This window comes from Miniopterus natalensis, chromosome 21, assembly GCF_054644295.1.
Source record: "Miniopterus natalensis isolate mMinNat1 chromosome 21, mMinNat1.hap1, whole genome shotgun sequence".
NCBI classification, from domain to species: Eukaryota; Metazoa; Chordata; class Mammalia; order Chiroptera; family Miniopteridae; genus Miniopterus; species Miniopterus natalensis.
In genome coordinates, this window is record NC_142101.1 from 8,762,681 (window position 1) to 8,773,142 (window position 10,462).

A 10,462-nucleotide genomic window follows, 5' to 3' on the forward strand; every position below is an offset into this window, starting at 1 on the left:
TCAGCTTAAGTCCACACTGGACAGCATGTCATCGGTCCTGTTTTTGGAAAAAATGAGTTTTCTGGTTCCTCTTTTTATTATATTTCGCATATCAGATTACCCCACTGAGGATACTAAAATATATGTGTTTTCTTCTCATTTTGTGATAAAAGTACCATAGAATTACATTTCTTTTATTTTTCTATTTTTTCCTATACTGTTTCAAATCAAATGGTCTACTTTTAGCCTGTTTTTTGTTAAATATATATATATATATATATATATATATATATATATATATATACACATATATATATATAGGCTTTTTTCTTTCTTTTTAAAGTTTCCCCCTGAAAAACCACCAAACCAAACACAGTTAACCAGAATTTTCTTTGTGGGCTGATCTCTTTCACTGTAATCAGCTTTATTGAGGTATAATTTGCATGCAACCAAATTCACCAGTTTTAAGTGTACAATTCTATGAATTTTGACAAATTACACAGTCGCCTAACAACCACAACCGCCTTTTAGATCACCCTCCAAAGCCCCTGCGTGCCCCTTGGCAGTCCTCCGTGGGCTGGGTTTAGGAGGGAGGTTGTTGGCTGTCACTTAGGAAAACACAGTATGTTCCGGGAGCTTGGGGGGGGGGTCTCCCCCTGCGAGGAGCACCCACGGTGCCCTGTGTCCCCAGACCTCCTGCCTCCTTTCTCCCTCTTCCAGAGTCCGCCTGCGTTAGCCGCCAGCCCTTTATTTGGGCCCAAACAGAGGCCAGTAAGTACCCTTTCCCTCCATCGGCTTGCTGAAACGTGCCTTTGATGGGAGCCGCATGGGACCCAACAGAAGGCCCTTGCTGGGTCTCTCGACGCCGCCTCTGACTTCACAGGACAGAGACTTAGGTCAGAGTCGGTCGGATCTCCCTTCCTTTCCCTGACGCGGTGTGGCCTGGCCGGCAGACGTGCAGCGTTTGCACCCTCCCACCTCCCTCCGGGAGCCTTCCGGGGCTGCGGCGACCAAGCACCGCAGGCTGGGTGGCTCGAACGGCACGCAGGCACCGTCTCCCGGTCCTGCGGCTGGAAGGTCAGGACGAAGGTGTCGGGGGGCTGGTTCCTTCTGAGGGCCCGGAGGGAGGATGGGTTCCCTGCCTCTCTCCTAGCTCCTGGTGGCTCCCTGGCAGTGCCTGGGGTTCCTAAGAACATCACCCTGATCCCTGCCTTCACGTGGCCTCCCGTGTGCGCATCTCTGTTGGCATGTCTCCTTGTCATAGGGGCACCAGTCAGAGTGGACTAAGGCCCCCCCTAAGGACCCACCTCTTCCCAGTCACATCTGCAACAACCTTATTTCTAAATAAGGCCCTTTTCTGAGGTCCTGGGTTAGGACTTCAACATATGAGTTTGGGGGGCCAGGCAGAAGTCAACCCTACAACGCTTTTAAAATAATATATGATTTTATTGATTTTGGAGAGAGGAAGGGAGACTCTCTCAGTGATGAGAGAGTCATTGACCGGCTGCCTCCTGCAAGCCCCCTACTGGGGATCGAGCCCACAACCTGGGCATGTGCCCTGACCAGGAATTGAACCGGGACCCTCGTAGATCATAGGTCAGTGCTCAGCCACTGAGCCACACAGGCCGGGCGACCCACCATACTTTTTATCAACCAAATGCCCCTCAGAAGAGTAAACGCATCACAATGACACCTTCCTTGGGACAGGCCCTGCTGTCTTCTCAGAGGTGAGATGCAGAGCCCTGAAGGCGCTCAGACCGTAGGGCACCTGTGAACCCCTGGGACCTCTTAGAAACACAGGGTTTTGGATCCCAACTCTGCACGGCCTGGTTCACAAGTCTGGGCCAGAGCCCAGGTATCCATGGTTTTGTTTTTTGTTTTTTTGTTTTTAAACAAGCACCTTGGTGTTTCCAGTGCAGGTGGCCTCCCCATTTAGAGAAGCCCTGTGTGGCCTGGGGAGTGGTTTTATCCCTAAATGTCCCGGGCACCGGCTGCTTGTGGAAAATGGACTGGGTTGAAGCAGAAACAAGTAGAATATTAAATGCAGTGAGCGGCAGGCTCTTTACGTCTGAGTGGATGGGTTAGAAATACACTATGGAATTTTAAGCTGTCCGTAGATATTTTTTTTGGCGGGACACTTCCTTCCCCTTCAGGACTCATTGTTACTCCATCAGCCAGAGCTTTCTACCCAGGGGAAGCAGCCAACACTCTGCATTCAGGGGACAACTGCGAACACTGCTGTGAAAGGGCAGCTTTGCAAACCCCCCCCCCCCTTTCCTGAGGCTCACTGTCGCCCCGGCACCCTCCCCCCTTCTTAGGGAGGAACTTGGCCCGCGGAGTTTTCCTGGATTTTCTCTGTTGAGATGGTTGATTTTCTTCTTAAAGCACAAGGTGTTTGGTTTCTTCCTTTTACTCTCCCCATCCCCATAGTTTAGCGATAGTGTTAGCTGGGCAAGGAGGCTGGAGCCCTCTGACTGCGGTAGGTAAACCCTCTGAGGGCAGAGACCTTCCCGTCATTGCTCTCCTTTATTTTTCCCCCTTGTAGTGCCTGCCCCAGGGACAGACACATTTTAGGTGTCCCAAAATTTTGTGGAATGAGTGGATGAGTGGATGGATGGGTGGGTGGGTGGATGGGTGGGTGGATGGATGGGTGGATGGGTGGTTGGATGGATGGATAGATGGGTGGATGGATGGGTGGGTGGGTGGGTGGATGGATGGATGGATGGATGGATGGATGGATGGATGGATGGATGGATAGATGGGTGGGTGGGTGGATGGGTGGGTGGATGGATGGGTGGGTGGGTGGTTGGATGGGTGGGTGGGTGGGTGGATGGATGGATAGATGGGTGGGTGGGTGGATGGATAGATGGGTGGGTGGGTGGATGGGTGGGTGGATGGATGGGTGGGTGGGTGGTTGGATGGGTGGGTGGGTGGATGGATGGGTGGATGGATGGGTGGGTGGATGGATGGGTAGATGGATGGATGGATGGATGGATGGATGGATGGATGGATAGGTATGGGTGGATAGATGGGTGGGTAGATGGATGGATGGATGGATGGATGGATGGATGGATGGATGGGTAGTTGGATGGATGGATGGGTGGGTGGGTGGATAGATGGGTGGATGGGTGGGTGGATAGATGGGTGGATGGGTGGTTGGATGGGTGGGTAGGTGGATGGATGGGTGGATGGGTGGGTGGGTAGGTGGGTGGATGGGTGGGTGGATAGATGGGTGGATGGGTGGTTGGATGGGTGGGTAGGTGGATGGACGGGTGGATGGGTGGGTGGGTAGGTGGGTGGATGGGTGGGTGGATAGATGGGTGGATGGGTGGTTGGATGGGTGGGTAGGTGGATGGATGGGTGGATGGGTGGGTGGGTGGATACATAGATACTGGTACCACCTGTAAGGAAACAGTGAAGATAACCATTGAGAATATGTTGAGTCTCAACCGTCTCAGCTGAGCCCACAATGTGTGTTGAGATGTAGAGCCAGGATCCCAAGGAACAGGTGAGTCGCTCTGGAAGCCAGACTCAGGGAGGTTTATACTGAAGCTGCTCCTGTGATTTTCTTTCCAACTGCCTTCTTACTCAGCCTAAAAGAGTTTCACATAAATTTGCATAAACTTTGTTTGTGGGGGATATGGTTCTGGAACTTGGGAGTTCTTTGGGAAGTGATATGCACTGGAATTTGGGGGCAAGTGTGTGGGACACGTGTCTGAGTGGGAAGGAGGGGCTGGGTGATGGGGCCAGCAAGGGCGTGGTGCCCTAACATCACCTTTTCTTCTTCGGCAGCTTTTCAGAGCTCAAAATTACCCCAGAGAGGTAGGAGGTTGATCTGGTGCTGGAGGGTCAGCGATCCTATTGTTTCCACTTATTTTTTGATGTGTGATCTCACAAATCTTGGATCCAGCAGGAGTGCCTGCCCCCTAAGCTGGTTCTCCTGGCTTCCCGGCAGCGCCCTGTTGGAAGGACTCTGCTCTGCTCCCTCCCTTCCTGAAGGATCTCCCAGCACAGGGAGGCTCCAATCACCCTGCAGGAAAGTGAGTTTCAAAGCTGCTGGGAAACCTGTGAGTGGAAAATCCGAAAATCCTCTGGGCTGTCCCATTTTAAGCTTCTCATTAAAGAAATAAAGTTTAGGACCAAATTCACTAAGGGATTTAATAAAACACAGGTGTGTCTGTTATTTTCTGGTCAAGCAGTGCCCCCTGGTGGATGCCTGGATGTACTTTTCACCCGGGTTTCCCAGGCTGCGCCGGGCGGCAAAGCAAGAGCAGGCCCAGGATCCCCACCGTAGGCCCAGTCCCACCGCTTGTGAAAGTGTTGGGGGTTAGTTTGTGTCTTCTCCCAAAGGTATGTTGAAGTCCTATCCCCTGGGGCCTGTGAGTGCGAGTTATTTGAAAATGAGGTCAACCTCAGTGCAGAGGAGCTCACGGGGAGGGAGCGATTGTGCCCACCTTTGGAAAATACGGTCCGCCGAGGGGGGTGTGCAGAAGTCAGGACTTGCAAAGTGCGAGTGGGATGCTGAGTGCGCAGGTGGGTGGATGAGTCGAGAGGTCAGCCTGAGAAACAGATTTTGGAGGTTTCAGTATTTAGTAGTTCGCCGGTATTTAGAGCCACCGGGAATGAGTGGAGAGAGGGAGAGGGTGCCGGGGAGGGGGAGATTATTAAGCACTGGGTCATTTACTATTTATTGAGAGGTTATATATACACTTAGCATTGTGGGTTTACGTTGTGGATATGGCGCAGTAGGGCTCACTCCTCATAGGAACAGAAATCTGCTCAGTGTCTGACTCTGCGTCTTAAGAGCTGACACTGCCTCTTTGAGCTCAGGAAACTGACCTCCCTGCTGTTCGCTGGAGAGCCTTCAGGCCTTCCCCAAATAACAGCAGCCAAACGCATGCGTGACTCCTGCAAACAGAGTAGCTGGGGGAGAGGGATGCACGTTGTAAACTGGTCCAGAGGCCAAGCTCACCTTCAGAAAGGTTATGCTAATTCCCGCTCCTGCCAGCAACGCAGGAGAATGCTGTTTCTCTACACTCTGCACATCCATGGCCTGCCGTCACATTTTATTTCTGCTATTGATTTTTAGTTTAATTCTATTGTGGTCAGGAAATATACTTCTTATGAATTCAGCCCTTTTAAATTGACTGAGATTTGTCTTCCAGGCCGGGATGCAGTCTGCCTTGCTGAACGCCCCAGGTGCGCTTGGACAGAATGTGTTTTCTGTTGCTGGACGGAGCGTTTGGTGAGGGTCAGTCGGGTCGGTTGGGTTGACGGTGTTGAAATCTTCTGTTTCCTGCTGACCGACCGTCTGTCCACATGTTCTACCAGTTACCCACAGAAGGCCGGAGTCTCCCACGGCAGCTGGGCGTTTGTCTATTTTCTATCAGCATTTGCTTCCTGTGTTTGAGGCTCTGTGATTAGGGGACACGCGTTTGACCTTGTTCTGTGTCCTTGAAGAATGGACTCATTTGTCATAACATGAAGTTCATCTTTATCCCCGACAGCATTCTTTGTCCCGAAGTCTACTCTGTCCGCTGTCAATAGATGCTGCTCTTGTTAGATTAGTGCTGTCTCTCTGGCATATCTTATTTTCACTTTCACCCTGTTTATGCCTTTATATTTAACGTGAGTTTCCTGAGGACAGCATGCATCGAGGCTTGCTGTGTGAAAAGAGCTACCAGACAATCCCTGCCGTTTAAGTGACGTGTGTAGACCATTTATTTAATGTAATTTTTGAGGCTGTCGGTTTCCATCTACTATCTCGCACCTTCCCCCCATCTGTCCCATCTGTTCTGTTTCTGCTTTCCCTTTTCCTGCCTTCTTTTGAATTAATGGTAGACTTTTTACAATTCTATTGATCTCTGCTCTTGGCTTTCCCAATATGCCCCTTTGTTTTACTGTTATCCTTCAGTGGTTGTCTAGGGCCTACGATACGTATCTTTAACTACCAGTCTCCCCGTATAGTGCAGGAGCCGCACGACAGGCCCTGCCAGGGGCTCAGTTTGTTAGAGCTTCATCCTGATAGTCACAGGTTTGGGGTTTGATCCCCGGTCAGGGCACATATAAGAAGCAATCAGTGAAGGCATCAATAAGTGGAACAACAGGTCAATGTTCCTCTCTCTCTCTCTCTCTCCTTCCCCTCTCTCTAAAATCAGTAAATAAAAATTAATAAAAAGAACCATACAACAGTGTACTTGCATCTCTGCCTCCCATCCTCTGTGCTGTTATTGTCATATGTATTTTATATCTGCATATCTTTTTTTTTTTTAATGGACAACCAAAATTTACACTTAATGCTGGATACAGAAGCGAACAGCCTCACATATCAACAGGAAAAACCTTCCTTTAAGCAAAGGATATTTACCAAACCATCAAACACACAGAATTTCAAACCCTACAACCCAAACAAATGCTTTAGACCATCTAGAAACGACCAAGCAGGAAAAACACAGAATTATCAAAGGAAACAAACACCTGAACAGGTATGTTTATATGTCTTATAAATCCCAAAACACTTTGAAGTTTTTTGCATTAGGACCAAGCTTTTCCTGTGAAGAGGCGGATAGTGAAAGTCTCTGTCACAACTACTTACCCCCCATGGAGGTCAGGATTGGGGGTGATTTCGGAGGGCCTCTGGCTGCGGGTGCTGCTTCCTGCCTCCCACCCCCCTCCTCGGAGCTCTCCCACCTTTGCAAGTCCCAACGACACGTTGATGGGCTAATTGCTTTGCTGCCCAGGCCTGGAACTGGGCCTCGAAGCCCCTTCCTAGGATCCTGGGCCTCCGAGGTTTCCGAACAACCTGTTGCCTCGTCTTCTGCATCCCAAAGCCCCAAGAAATAAGTTTGCTGGCATTATATGAAAGTCGCATAAACAGAAGTGTCCTCTTTCCAGTTTCTCTCTGGAATGCAATCTTTAAAGTGAGAGTTAAAGTGTGCCCGGGACAATTCTGGGTCCCACCTGTTATCCGAGCGTAATTATTAATTGCACCCCCCCCCCGTTTGCTCCCTAAAACGTTTATTAGATGAAAAATTACATTGTCATAGGAAGTTGAGAGCCCTCCCCTCACATTCAGCTTTGCTTTGGCGTAATCTGTTTTCTCATCTGTTAAATACGCCTAACAGCAGTTCCCATGAACGCTCCGAGGGTGGAGGAGAGACCAGAAGGAAGTGCTTTGAACTTGCCAGAAGGAAGTCACGCGGGGAATCCAAGGTGGCCTATGACTGTGACGTTTGTTACGCCTGCTGGCTTGTCGCAGCTGTGCTCTGCTTTAGACGCTAGCGAAAGCTCTACGTCGGGATTCTAATTTTCTACCTCTAATTCCTTATGAATTTATGTAGCTTTGGAGATGCCTTTTCTTTTTCCGAAGATCTTAGATGGTTTTTCCCTCAATCCCCCATTTCTCCCCTAAGTGCCCGCCCCCTGCACCTCTCCTTGTAAGGTCTGGGCGGCTTTTGTGACACAGGTGTTGGCAGAGCTGCTGGGGACCCTGCTCAAGGTGGGTGCCAAGTGTCTAGAGCAGGGGCTGGCCAACCTGTTCTCTAAAGGGCCAGGTAGTAAGTCTTTAGACTTTGTAGGCCTTATGGCCTCTGCTGCAACTTTGTGTGTTTCCTTGTTATTGCATTTATTGGGGTGTCCATGAGTTTTTTCATTATTTTTTTTCTTTTTTTGCTCAATCCCTCCACGCCCCTCGCCCCAGCAGACCCCTCCCCGGCCCCCGGCAGCTGTCGTTCTGCTCTCTAGGAGTCTGCCTTTATTTTGCTTGTTAGTTTATTTGGTTCATTAGATTCCACTTAGGAGTGAAATCTTATGATACGTGTCTTTCTCTGATGGGCTTATTTTACTTCGCACAATGCTCTCCAGGTCCCTCCGTGCTGTGGCAAAGGTAAGAGATCCTTTTTTATGGCCGAGTAGTATTCCGTTGCGTAAATGTCCCCCAGCTTTTTACCCACTGACCTGCTGATGGACACTTGGCGGCAGCTTCTTGACTCTGCCTTTTGTAGCTCGAGAGCAGCCAGTGATAACAGTTAACAAATGAGGGTGTCCGTGTGTCCATAAAACTCGATCGACACAAAGGCCGTTGGGAAATAGTGTGGGGGGAGGGAGGCCCTAGAGAACTATTCAGGGGCCCTGATTTAACCGGGGCTCTCATCTCAATAAGCCAGGCTGAACCCGGTGTAGGAGACAAATTCATATTTAAAAGAGGCCTCATGGACTCCTTCAGGTGCCAAATAACGACTCCTCCCCTTCTTTTGATAAATTGGGGTTTTCTTAGGATAATGACAGGTAAGTATAGGTTTATTTATTATCAAACAATTAAGGAAATGAAGATCCTAGGTATTTACCAGTCAACTGACAGTCAGTTGGAAAAAGTGAAATCCACGTGGCTGGGTGGGGGGCCATGCCAAGCGCCGGCAGGGGGCAGAGGCCCCCTGCCCAGGATCTCATCTCCTTTCTTCTTCACGCTCACACTGCTACCCACCTTTCATGTCCCGTTTACCTTCTTGGGGAGAAAAGAAATATTTCTCTATTTCCACATGGGTGAGTGGCCCCGCGGAGCCTCTTGGGTGGGGTGGGGGGAGCCAGCAGTTGGAGGTAAATGTCACAGCCCTGCGAGAATGGGTGGGAGCGGGGTAGGGGCGAGAGCACAGCTCAGCTCCGGTGGGCTCCCCTGCTCCTAGTTAGGGTGCTGACCGTGGGGTGGCTTTGCCGGCCAGTGCCCAGGGCTTCCTGAGACCACAGCTCCATCGGGGTCACCTGGTGTCACTGTTGCATGAAGTGTCGCTGATGAGGTGGCAGTTAGGATGGTGGTGGATGGGCTGGATGTCCTCTCATCAATCCTTTATCACGAAGCAAAGCATGTGTCTCCTCCCTTATTCATAGGCTCCGGGCCTCTATCGTGGGGCCGGTTCCCAGGGCAGTAGCCACAGGTGGCCATTGGCAGTGGGACCTCGGAGAGCAGTTCTTCCTGCAGGAATCCTGTTGCTGCCCAATTCGCCGTCACCGAGCGTTCACGGGCAGTTCCCAGTTTCCACGTGTGTGAGGTGCTACGAGGCTCGTCGTCTGGACCCCGAGTGTGCTCTTATTGAAACACGCTGCGTCTTGTGGTAGGTGGCTGCCGGCTCACGTGCTCCGTTTAACCCACAGAGAACTGATCTGTTAACACTATAAACCCTGCCCAGAGTGTGGGGGGACCACGGGGGAGGGGGACCAGCAGACAGTGGTGGGGTCACATTCCGCCTCCCCCAAGCTTCTGGGAGCATAAGAAGCTCCCCCCTTTGTATAGAGACGACTTGAGGCTTTAATGGCCCCAAAAGCCCAGAGGGCAGGAGGCCAGAGGTGCCCTGGGCCCCAGGGAAGTAGGGGGAGGAGCTGCGTGGGGGCCAGAGGTCCTGGGGTGGGGGGACCACCAGGCTGCACCCAGTTCTCAATCGGCGCCTTTATATTATTAAATACAGTAACACTTATTGGTTTTCTTACTCCAGCAGTGATGAGTATTCATTTTAGAAAACTTAGAAAATCTAAGTAAGCAGAGGAAAAACAAGCTGGCGGCGTAGGTCACAGCTGCACCCGCCGCCTCCCGCAGCCACATCAAAATTACAGCTAAAATCCAGACCCACCGTCACTCAGAGCCTCCTGAGATCAGGCTGCACAGAAGCCCCGCAACCAGGGAGCTGAAGAAGCATCGAGACCGGCAGGAGGGGCGGAGACGCGGGAGGGTCGGGGCTGAATCACAGAGACCCGGCCGCGGCCCACACCCGGTGAAACCCGGGAGGGAATCTCGGCGGTGGAGTTTTCCCGGAGGAGGGAGGGGTCCCAGCCCCACAGCAGGCCCCCAGCCCAGGGCTCCAGGCTGGGAAGAGATGTCCCCACAACTCCGGGCTGTGAACCCAGCGGGGACTGTCCCTGAGGGTCGCGGAGGCTGCGGGAGCCCCAGCAGCTCCTCTAAAGGGCCCGGCACGGACTCACTCGGACGCTCCCTCTGAGCCCAGCGCCGGGAGCAGCCGGAAAGGACCCGGGACACTAGGGGAGGAACTAACCTGCCTGAGATCCGGGCGAGAGGCGGAGGGCGGCTTCCTCCAGGCAGAAGGGCTGGCGGAGGCCGTGGCTCCTTGGCGAGTCCTCCCCGCACAGCCGGCGGGCAGGCGCCATGTTTGAGTCGCCAGCACCTGACGCACACCCTTGGCCCCGCCCCGTGATTCCCGGAGGCCCCTCCCCTCCCCCACCTGCAGCTCATCCAGGCCATTTCCAGGGGCTTTTCTGTGCAAGTGGCCTCCCGAGCCTCATGCTTAGGACTTTCCTAAAATCTCTCAAACAAGCAGCAGCAGGCCCCACACGGCTTGATAAGTGGCCCCAGGCCTGGCACTAGCGGCAGCTGCATTGGTTCATAGCTGGGCCTCTCCTGGGCACCTCCAAGCCCAGCACAAGGAGCAGCCAACTACGGTTTGCTGTGCAGCTCATGCTGGGGGGCCCTGGGCAAGGC